The sequence below is a fragment of the Entelurus aequoreus genome, linkage group LG21 (genome assembly GCF_033978785.1).
Source record: "Entelurus aequoreus isolate RoL-2023_Sb linkage group LG21, RoL_Eaeq_v1.1, whole genome shotgun sequence".
Classification (NCBI taxonomy): domain Eukaryota; kingdom Metazoa; phylum Chordata; class Actinopteri; order Syngnathiformes; family Syngnathidae; genus Entelurus; species Entelurus aequoreus.
In genome coordinates this window covers 46,492,256-46,504,755 of record NC_084751.1, presented here as the reverse complement: position 1 = coordinate 46,504,755, position 12,500 = coordinate 46,492,256, and the positions used below count along the sequence as shown (strand labels likewise).

At 37.8% G+C, this 12,500-nt stretch overlaps 1 protein-coding gene and 1 non-coding gene across 2 annotated transcripts in view; one reads left to right on the top strand and one right to left on the bottom strand.

Annotated features, from left to right (window-relative positions):
• Nucleotides 1–12,500, top strand: part of LOC133638627 (ciliary neurotrophic factor receptor subunit alpha-like) — a 672,972-nt gene that overhangs the window by 371,429 nt on the left and 289,043 nt on the right. The window lies entirely within an intron of this gene.
• On the bottom strand, nt 7,292–7,364 carry trnar-ccu (transfer RNA arginine (anticodon CCU)). Its single transcript has one exon. It is a non-coding gene; the product is annotated as a tRNA-Arg (tRNA).

Genomic DNA, 12,500 nt, shown 5'->3' with positions numbered 1-12,500 from the left:
GTTAGGGTTAGGGTTAGGGTTGGGGTTAGGGTTAGGGTTGGGGTGGGAATTAGGGGTTAGGGTTAGGGTTGGGGGTTGGGGTTAGGTTTGGGTTATGGTTAGGGTTAGGGTTATGGTTAGGGTGAACCCTAACTTCCGGAAAGTTTCGGGTAAGTTTCCAGAAACTTTCCGAAAATTTACCCCTGGGAAGTTAAGCCCGGGAAGTTTGGACATATTGACCATTTTTTGATTATTCAAAGTTGGACACCGTCCATGGGAATTATTGGGAATATATGGAAATGAATGGGAATTAATGGGAAGGGTTAGAGTTAGGGTTAGAGTTAGGGTTAGAGTTAGGGTTAGAGTTAGGGTTAGGTTTAGGGTTAGGGATGGGTTAGAGTTAGGGTTAGGGTTGGGGTCAGGGTTGGGGTTGGGGTTGGGGTTATCGTTAGGGTTAGGGTTAGGGTTAGTGTTGGGGTTACGGTTGGGGTTGGGGTTAGGGTTAGGGTTGGGTTAGAGTTAGGGTTAGGGTTAGGGTTAGGGTTAGGGTTGGGGTCAGGGTTGGGGTTGGGGTTAGGGTTAGGGTCAGGTTTGGGTTTAGGGTTAGGGTTAGGGTTAGTGTTGGGGTTAGGGTTGGGGTTGGGGTTAGGGTTAGGGTTAGGGTTGGGGTTAGGGTTAGGGTTGGGGTGGGAATTAGGGGTTAAGGTTAGGGTTGGGGTTAGGTTTGGGTAATGGTTAATGTTAGGGTTAGGGTTAGGGTTAGGGTTAGGGTTAACCCTAACTTTCCGGAAAGTTTCCGGTAAATTTCCAGAAACTTTCCGAAAATTAACCCCTGGGAAGTTAAGCCCGGGAAGTTTGGAAATATTGACCATTTTTTGATTATTCAAAGTTGGACACCGTCCATGGGAATTAATGAAAATATATGGAAATGAATGGGAATTAATGGGAAGGGTTAGAGTTAGGGTTAGGTTTAGAGTTAGGGTTAGGGTTAGGGCTTGGGTTGGATAAGAGTTAGGGTTAGGGTTGGGGTTAGGGTTGGGTTCGAGTTACGGTTAGTGTTAGGGTTAGGGTTGGGTTAGAGTTACAGTTGGGTTAGGGTTAGGGTTATGGTTAGGGTTAACCCTAACTTTCCGGAATGTTTCTGGTAAGTTTCCAGATTTTTTCCGGAAATTTAAGTTAAGCTCTGGAAGTTTGGAAATATTGACCTTTTTTTTGTTTATTCAAAGTTGGACACCCTTACATCCATCCATCCATTTTCTACCGCTTATTCCCTTCGGGTTAGGGTTACAATCAGATACAATCAGGCGGAAGGCGGGGTACACCCTGGACAAGTCGCCACCTCATCACAGAAGTTGGACACCGTCCATGGGAATTAATGGGAATTAATGGGAATATATGGGAATTGATGGGAGTTAATGGGAATGAATGGGAATATATGGGAATGAATGGTGAATTCCAATAATGATATATTATTGGGCACTTGTCTACATGCTGCTGCATCTTTGTGGCATTTTTGACGTAGCTCTTTGCACAGTATTTGCAAATGTACACCACCTTCCCGCCTACATTGGTTGGGGTGAAATGTCTCCACACATCAGATGGTGTACGTGGCATTATTCTCTTTGTATTTATTTATTCTTGTAAAACACTAATGCAATGCCACACACACATATAAATAGTCAGCTAAACAATTGGAGTAGTCTTTAAAAATATTAAAAACTATTTCGCCCACAAAACCCTCTCAATAACCATCTAAAACCTGCTAAAAATACTCTATATACATATCGTAAACTGAATATTAACCAAATATTAGTGATGTTGCGCTAACGCATACAAACAATTTTTTAGCGGCGGATTGATAATGGGTTCTACAAATTGTGATTTTCAATTTTTTATGTTTTATTTTTTCATGTTTCATTTGTTTTATACAATTATTTTAATTTGGACAGTACCACGTAAGATATGTTTTAATTGCTGAAGCGGGTTTATTGAATGTTAAATGCGCCGAAAAATAGCCCGTTTTTTACACTGTTGATAGGTTTAAATACACAGTAGTGTGCAAGTGTGTTTCTGTATAGTATTTCTGCAGCCGTGTCCATGTGGTGACATCAGTTACGGTATTTGGAGAGGTGAAGTCGGCCTAAGTAGGACGTCACTGAAGGCCTAGGTGAGAAACGCACAGCCCCCCACTGCTGTAATACAGTAACAAGTACAGTACATTGCAATGGTAGAGTAGTATAAGGAGCTTATATAAGCAACTAGTGTTGTCCCGTTACCAATATTTTGGTACCGGTACCAAAATTATTTAAATACTTTTCGGTTCTTTACAGTACTTTTCTAAATAAAGGGGACCACAAAAAAATGAAATTATTGGCTTTATTTTAACAATAAATGTTAGGGTACATGAAACATATGTTTATTATTTCAATTTAGTCCTTAAATAAAATAGTGAACATACTAGACAACTTGTCTTTTAGTAGTAAGTAAACAAACAAAGACTCCTAATTAGTCTGCTGACGTATGCAGTAACATATTGTGTCATTTATACACCTATTATTTTGTCAAAATTATAAAGGACAAGTGGTAGAAAAGGGATTATTAATCTATTTGTTCATTTACTGTTAATATCTGCTTACTTTCTCTTTTAACATGTTCTATCTACACTTCTGTTAAAATGTAATAATCACTTATTCTTCTCTTCTTTGATACTTGACATTAGTTTTGGATGATACCACAAATTTGGGTATCGATCCGATACCAAGTAGTTACAGGATCATACATCGGTCATATTCAAAGTCCTCATGTGTCCAGGGACGTATTTACTGACTTCATGAACATAATACAATTTTTTTTAAAACGAAAGAAGTTGTGATGCCAAAAAACATAGACTTAATCATAGTATTATCGACTAGATACGTACCTGTACTTGATATCATTACGGTGGATGTCAGGTGTGGATCCACCAATGGCGTTTGTTTACGTTTTGAGCTACGGTGTGTAGTCCTGCAGTGATAATGATACTCGTATGAAACATACTTTTTTTGTTGCCATGGAGACCAGGATTAGTGATTTAGAAGTAGCTAAAACACTGCCGACGGCGGATGGACGTTAGCCATGTCTTAAAGCAGCTCTTCCTGAGGGAGTTTCAGTGTTATAACTTCACCTTTATCTTTACTTTTTACACCAAAATGCGTCCATTCTCCCTTGTCTGTCTACACACTGCGTCTGCTTGTAAGTACTCCGTGCGTGTGCGCTGCCGAACATGCTCCTCTGCTCGTAAAACCGGCAATGTCGCGGTACTATACTAATACCGGTATACCGTACAATCCTATAAGCAACACATATCCATTTAGATATTCACCACCTTGGTATCCGCTTGAGTGTAATTTCCCTTTTTCTAGTAAACAGGCCTATTTTTAATCGTGACAAATCCATTACAGTGTGCCCATTAGGCAATTAAAGTGTGCTTCCAGACACATCTGGTAGCATTTTCAATTTGAGCTACAAATTATTTTCCAGCTCTGTCTGACATAATGTGGCACTTTTTGATTAGATTTCCAGTCTTGGAACATAACTTTAAATCACATTTCCCCGTTTTTTAAAAGTTCAATTAAAGAGCGCTTCCACACATCTTCTCCGGTTGGTTAGGACCGGAGGTGGGTAGAGTGGCCAGAAATTGTACTCAAGTAAGAGTACTGTTACTTTAGAGTTTTATTACTCAAGTAAAAGTAAGGAGTAGTCACCCAAATATTTACTTGAGTAAAAGTAAAAAGTATGTTGTGAAAAAAACTACTCAAGTACTGAGTAACTGATGAGTAACCTGTTGGTTTAATGATGACGGCAACAAATAATGCACAAAAACATAAAAATAGCAATGAGCAAATTCAGAGCCAGGAATATCTCTTAAGCAACTAAAGCAATAATATATATTAAATAATAATACATTAACATAAAATAATGAAGGCAAATTGAGCCACAATAACTTAACAGCACCATAGGCTCAGTAGGCAGATATTACAAAGGAAAATAACAAGTTAGCCTTTATGCAAACCATAAACTGATAGGTGTGGGCTGCACCTGGGAACACACTGTTCACTTCTGATTGGTGTTTGTATGCATGTGTGTATGTGTGTGTGTGTGTGTGTGTGTGTGTGTGTGTGTGTGTGTGTGTGTGTGTGTGTGTATGTGTGTGTGTGTATGCGTGTGTGTGTGTGTGTGTGTGTGTGTGTGTGTGTTTTTGTCTGTCTATGAGGCTGCAGTGTGTTAATAAATGTCCCCCACATGTCTTTTTTATGATGTTTAAAATAAATAAAATAAAATAAAAATAAAAAATAAAAAAATTTAAAAATTAAAAAAATTAAAAAAATTAAAAATAAATAAATGTCCCCACACGATGTACATTTGAAAGTGATTCATAGCAGGGAAGCTAACATCAGCCTACGGTGGCAGCCAAAATATCTACCAACGTTACTTCCTCAAATTTGACGTTGAGTTCATGTAAGCTTAAGCTTATTGAATGCAGATAAATGGAGCGGAGTAAAAGTAGCGTTTCTTCTCTATAAATATACTCAAGTAAAAGTAAAAGTGTGTTGCATTAAAACTACTCTTAGAAGTACAATGTATCCCAAAAGTTACTCAAGTAGATGTAACGGAGTAAATGTAGCGCGTTACTACCCGCCTCTGGGTAGGACTTTAAAGAGGACGAGTTGAAGGTGCATTTAGTTCCCTTGTTAAAAGGAATGTACACATCCTCCCCAAATGACTCTTATTTTTGCAGACACTGGCACATGCCAATTGATTCAAATTTCCTTTCCCTTGATAGTTTTTTTTGTTGTTTTTTTTCCTGTGTATACCCACGCAGACACACACACACACACACACACACACACACACACACACAAGCCCACACAGGGGACCTGTGCTACATCGCTGGGTAATGGATTTGTCTTGTCTCTTTGCAGACAGACTGCTATTGGGAGTGTGAACACATAAAAGTTCCGTCCCATCTGGGACTTCCTGTTCAAACCGGGAAGCGTTTGGCCCCACATGCAAGGCCGTGGAAAGAACTAGTCAGCTTACGTTTTAATTAATCCCCTTGCTTCACCCTCGCTCGTCCGTCAATCACAGTAAACAGGAAGTACCTGCCGGCAGGATGTACCGTACATGGCCGTGGAAATTAATTTAACTGGTTGTCATCCTCACACCTCCTGGGTCCGGTCCATTCCAGCAGATTGAAAAATATTTATTCTCGAACAAATACCGTATTTTCCGGACCATAGGGCGCACCGGAGTATAAGGCGCACTGCCGATCAATGGTCTATTTTTGATCTTTTTTCCTATAAAAGGCGCACTGGATTATAAGGCTGTGTGGAGGGGGGCGTGGTCTGCGGGCCTGCCGTGGAGCGGGGCGTATTAGGACGGGCCTCAAAGTTATTCGCAGGTGAGTAGATTGCCCAGCTGGGGTTTGTTATCTAATCACCTGTTGCCCTTATTAGCAGCAGCCGGCACGAGAGACGTGGTGGGAGTTGGAGTTGGAGACAGAGAGCACGAACAGAAACATATTGCTGTAAAGCACACAATACTGGGGTGCATGACAAATAAAACATTTGATTCAAACTGTCTACCGGGCCCCCGAAGATCTGTCGGCGTCAGGAGAACCCACCGCAAGAGGGAAACCTCACAGGCGCATTATGATTATTTCCTAAATGTAAAAGACTTCCTTGTGGTCTACATAACATGTAATGGTGGTTTTTTGCTCAAAATGTTGCATAGTTGATATTTTACACATCATCTTCCAAGTCGCTTTCTGACAGTCGCTTCACTGGGCGGTCTTATTTACGTGCCTCCACTTGGACAGTGTCTTCTCCAAGTCATCTTTGTTGTAGCGGTGTAGCGTGCAAGGACGGGAGTGGAAGAAGTGTCCAAAAGATGGCGCTAACTGTTTTAATGACATTCAGACTTTACTTCAATCAATAACGGAGCAGCATCTCCTCATCCGTGGCTCACTAGTGCAACAACAACGCCCGAAATGTGTCCCATGAAAAAAACGTCTGGCCGGAACTCTCTCATAACTAAAGTTCCTTGGGTGAATAATGTAAACTCACTACACCGGTATGTTTTAGTGCTTTCATGGTGAGTTTACTGACAGATATAAGTAAGAACTTTACACTACTTTATATTAGAAATGGCAACAGTGGAGGATGAATGTCACATGACAAGAAGATAGAGAAAAAGAAGAAGCTTATCGACTACGGTGTCGCCACGGACTACAAATACGGACTCGCGCAAATTTTCAGGATTTATGCAGATCCCAAATACACATCAGCAGGTACCAGAAGGTAAGAAAAGTTGGTTTTGCATAATATTGTGAAACAAAACGCCAGATAATATGTCTTACCTTTTACACACACCATAATAATACTCCTATGTTGAAGCACAGTACAATCCATCAAGTGGTGTGGCTTCATAGCTTACCAAAGTCCTACTAAAACAATTTGATAGATTTTTAAGCGCTGTGTGTAATGTTCTTTATTTTCAATGGAACATATAACATTTTTGTGTTGTTTACTTGAGTCATATTGCAGTCTACACGTTTCTCTTATGTGTAACTGCCATCTGCTGGTCACACTTATCATTTCACCTTTACCAAATAAAATAACTCCGAGGTTGGTAAACATGAATGTCACATAACAAGAAGATAGAGAAAAAGAAGAAGTTATGACTACGGTGTCGGCACAGACTACAAAGGCGGATGCGCGCACATTTTCAGGACTTATGCAGATCCCAAATACACATCAGCAGGTACCAGAATGTAAGAAAAGTTAATTTTGCATAATATTGTGAAACAAAACGGCAAATAATATGTTTGCTAATAGGTGCCATTTTGCGGTCCTTATACACACACCATAATAATACTCCTATGTTTAATACGCGGACAATCCATCAAGCGGTGTGGCTTCATAGCTTACCAAAGTCCTACTAAAAACACGTTGACAGATGTTTGAGTGCCGTGTGTAATGTTTTATATTCTCAATGGAACATTTCAAGTTTTGGTGTTGTTTACCAACATCATATTGCAGTCTAGACGTGTCTCTTATGTGTGACTGCCATCTACTGGTCACACTTATCATGACACCATGTACCAAATAAAATAGTTCGAGTTGATTGCTTGATTGAACATTTGTGTCAGTAGATTGCACAGTGAAGTACATATTCCGTACAATTGACCACTAAATGGTAACACCCCAATACGTTGTTCAACTTGTTTAATTCGGGGTCCACGTTAATCAATTCATGGTAAAAATGTCACCGACACCCCAGATGGGACTCGAACCCACAATCCCTGGCTTAGGAGGCCAGTGCCTTATCCATTAGGCCACTGGGGCATTAAGCAGTGGATTATAAGGCGCACTTCTTGAGACACAGGTCTCAAGAAGGTAACAATTACAATAATTTGTGTGTGTGTGTGGGTGTGTTCTTGTATTTCTACCCTTCTTGAGACATGAAGAAGGAAAAGTATCTTCCATATGAGGAGGTGTGAACAAGTGATGACATAAATCAATAACATTGCATCTAATAGACAATGTCTCATTTGCACCCCTGCTGGTGACATCTATCAAAATTAAGGTGGTCCCGCTTTTAAAAGTGCTTCCCCTCTGGTCAACATATGAAATAACAAGTGTGTGTAAAAATTCAAAGTGCTCCCCCTCTGGCCAATATATAATAATAATAATAATAATAATAATAATAATAATAACTGGGATTTTTATAGCGCTTTTCTAAGTACCCAAAGTCGCTTTACATGTTAAAAACCCATCATTCATTCACACCTAGTGGTGGTAAGCTACTTTCGTAGCCACAGCTGCCCTGGGGTAGACTGACGGAAGCGTGGCTGCCAATTTGCGCCTACGGCCCCTCCGACCACTACCTATCATTCATTCAACATTCATTCACCGGTGTGAGTGGCACCGGGGGCAAGGGTGAAGTGTCCTGCCCAAGGACACAACGGCATGGTAAGAGGTGGGGAGCGAACCTGCAACCCTCAGGTTTCTGACACGGGCGCTCTACCCACTACGCCATGCCGCCCCAATATGTTATAGTTATTTAAATGACTCTTACCATAATATGTTACGTTAACATACCACGCACGTTCTCAGTTGGTTATTTATGCCTCATATAACGTACTTATTCAGCCTGTTGTTCACTATTTTTTATTTATTTTAAATTGCCTTTCAAATGTATATTCTAGGTGTTGGATTTTATCAAATAAATTTCCCCCAAAAATGCGAATTATATATGTTTTTTTCCTTCTTTGTTATGCATTTTCGGCCGGTGCGATTTATAATCCGGAAAAAAAGGTATTATATTTTCATAATCTTGAGAAGCCATAACTAGAAGTAAATAATAAAGATTAAAAACCGATTACAAAAAAAACAACTGAAAATTGATAACAATATTTCTCATATTCTTTCTGTTTCTGTAATATTGCAATATTGTCTCGTACAATAATGACTTTTTAATGAAAGATTATTACTTTTTAATGCAAAATGGTGACATTTATCATATAAAATTCTGACTTGTATTACAACATTGCCAATTTTTTTGTTGTTCTGGTAAAATAGTGACATTTTTCGAGTAAAATTATGACCCTTGTCATAATTTTGCCAAGTAAAATTCCGACTATTATTATAATATTGCCAACAGTTTAAAGTTTTCTTATAAAATTGTGACCTTTGTGGCGTAAAATTACGACTCTTTTTGTAAAATTGCCAACATTTTAAGCTTTTCTTGTAAAATTGCGACTGTTATTGAGTAAAATTCCAACTTTTATCATAATATTGCACAAATGTTCAGTTTTTCTTGTAAAAATTTGACTTGCGTTGAGTAAAATGACGACTTTTATTATAACACTACCAAAATTATATGTTTTTCTAGTGAAATTGTGACCTTTCTCTTGTGAAATTCCAACTCATTTTTCACAACAAGCTTTTTTATATTTGAATAGTATGTATATATTATTAATGTTGTAAATACGCATATTTATATATCTAGAAAGGCTGGTCCTAAATTGAGAAATGATAGTAAATCTGTTTCAAAATATGCAGAGAACTTCAGCCACTTTCTATTTTACCGTTGCAGAACTGCAGCTACTCACTTACAAATCTTGAGTTGGTAGTAAAATGACATCCTGCCCTTTTCCATCCTGTGGACGCCCAGGAATGAGAGATGCAAAGATCACTTCTAATTTGCATGTTACGGCTTTTTATACACACATAATTCAGAGTGGCTGCTTTCAGTTTTACGCTTCTTGTCCTCCTCGACCTCACCACAGCTGAAGCACGACCGTATATCAACCACTGGCTCTACCATTTTAGACTGTGTGGGACTTGGTACACGTGGGAAGCTAAGCAGCCAGACGGGCCAGGGAACACTCACACAAATACACTCACACTTGTCATCATTTGATAGAGAACACACAAACACTTTATTTATTCAATCCAAAATTATTGATATTCCACAATTTGGTGCACTTGGTGGTAGCGGGGGGTGTATATTGTAGCGTCCAGGAAGAGTTGGTGCTGCAAGGGGTTCTGGGTATTTGTTGTGTTGTGTTTATGTTGTGTTACGGTGCGAAATGTGTTTGTCATTCTTGTTAGGTGTGGGTTCACAGTGTGCCGCATATTTGTAACAGTGTTAAACTTGTTTATACGGCCACCCTCAGTGTGACCTGTATGGCTGTTGACCAAGTGCTGTGATGAAACAACCGGCATAGTGTGAGTGTGATGAATGACGTCGTATCGTGTGCATGTTGGAAATGAACTGAAACTGAACTAATCTGAACTGACTTTGTAGAGTTAACGAGGTGTGTTGTGCATCAACACCAATGACATCATCAAAGTTACATTCATTTATTGCTTCTTTTTCTCCTTTTTTTGTCAGTTTTCGCCATTTATGTTTCATTCTCCGCACATTTTCTTTCCCAATGTTGCCTTTTTCGCTCTCGCCACGCGGCAAGACTGCTGGCGGAGCGTGGCTTCATGGCATGGGACAACCATAACAAATAGGTGAAATTGCTCCGGTTTAGAATGTCAAATGGGAAGCCGAGAGGGGAACGCAAATATTTGAGAAACAAGAAAAAAAGCTTGCCGTGTGCTCGAGCCTCTTGATATCAGCCGGGTATCGGCAGTAATCACACATGACACATTGTTTTCCCTTTCCTTTCTCTCAATGCCGCTATTTCTAGCGGAGATGGTATACCATTAACGTGGTGAAGACAGGAGAGAACGTCTCCTCCTGACAGTTCATTAATATATGCACTGCAAAAAGTCAGTGTTCAAAAACAAGGGAAAAACATACAAAAATGAGGGGTATTTTACTTGAACTTAGCAAAATTATCTGCCAATAGAACAAGAAAATGTGGCTTGTCAAGACTTTCCAAAACAAGTCAAATTAGCTAACCTCAATGAACCCAAAAATAGCTTAAAATAAGTATATTCTCACTAATAACAAGTGCACTTTTCTTGGTAGAAAAAAAAAAAAGAGACCTCAATATGTTGAAAAATATTCTTAAATGAAGTAAATGCGAGTGCCATTATCTTGACATAATGATATGCACTCGGCATTACATTTCTTGAAACCAGCAAACTTATACTAAAATGTATTAATTATTGTTCTTAATGGAAAGGCAAAAAGGCAACGCTCAGGCAAATCATTTTGTCTAAAAATGCATTTTTCCATGGATAACATGACATCATCGCGCCAAATGCGTGCTCCTTTAGTACATTAGTGCGCATATATATACATACATTTTGAAGAATTTATCTGAATGTGCATGAACCTTTTCTGTTCAAAATTGTTAGAAATGTCACATGTTTAAATATTAACTGTCAGTTTACTGTACTGTGCCAACTGTACTACTATATAAGTACGTCTTTTCTAGGGCTGTGAATCTTTGGGTGTCCCACGATTCGATTCAATATCGATTCTTGGGGTCACGATTCGATTCAAAATCGATTTTTTTCAATTCAACACGATTCTCGATTCAAAAACGATATTTCCCCGATTCAAAAGGATTCTCTATTCATTCAAAAAAAATAAATAAATAAATAAAATCATAAAAAAATACAAATAATTTAAAAAAAAAAGAGAATCGATTCTGAATCGCACAACGTGAGAATCGCGATTCAAATTTGAATCGATTTTTTTCCCATACCCCTAGTATTTTCTATTGTTTCATTGAAAATAAAACAGCATAATATAAATACATTTAATAAAGTCAAATACAAATAAGTCAACAAGAGAAGTATCCTACACTTCTCTTTTGTAAAGTAAATGTGACCAGCCGATATGGGCATCTACATCAACTATATGGTTTGCCTGAGAAGCTGGGCAGGACATTATTAAAAAAAAATAAAAAAAATAAAAAATAAATAAATAAATAAATAAAATAAAAATAGAAAATAAAAAATAAAAAAATATATAATTTATTTTGTAACACTTTAATAAGTAGAACCCTTTTGGATCCCCTACAATTTTAGTGTGATTAGTTTTTAAGTGTCATTGCTCAAATAATAACGAATTACACCATATATATTCAATGGTGTTATGAATTATTGACGTTTTTAAGGCTCCAATTATTATATAATCTCAAATATCCAACATAATTATATATTTTTTAAAAACAGCAAAGTCCATTTGGCTGTCATCTGTTTTAATTACGAGACACAATTGTGTCAAAGTCATGACTTTTTTTTTTCATGCTTGAAATAAGGAATGATTAGTTTCAAAAAGTAGTTTTATACTCGTGAGTGTTGATGACACAGCTTTGCAACACTTGATATTCTAGTTTCAAGCATGTTTTACTCAATATAGCTCATCAAATCTCAGCAACAAGCTGTAATATCTTACTGACATCATTTAGGACAGGGGTCACCAACGCGGTGCCCGCGGGCACCAGGTAGCCCGTAAGGACCAGATGAGTAGCCCGCCGGCCTGTTCTAAAAATAGCTCAAATAGCAGCACTTACCAGTGAGCTGCCTCTATTTTTTAAATTGTATTTATTTACTAGCAAGCTGGTCTCGCTTTGCCCGACATTTTTAATTCTAAGAGAGACAAAACTCAAATAGAATTTGAAAATCCAAGAAAATATTTTAAAGACTTGGTCTTCACTTGTTTAAATAAATTCATTATTTTTTTTACTTTGCTTCTTATAACTTTCAGAAAGACAATTTTAGAGAAAAAATACAACCTTAAAAATTATTTTAGGATTTTTAAACACATATACCTTTTTACAATTTGAATTCCTTCCTCTTCTTTCCTGACAATTTAAATCAATGTTCAAGTAAGTTTTTTATTTTTTTTGTAAAGAATAACAAATACATTTTAATTTAATTCTTCATTTTAGCTTCTGTTTTTTCGACGAAGAATATTTGTGAAATATTTCTTCAAACTTACTATGATTAAAATTTAAAAAAAATATTCTGGCAAATCTAGAAAATCTGTAGGATCAAATTTAAATCATA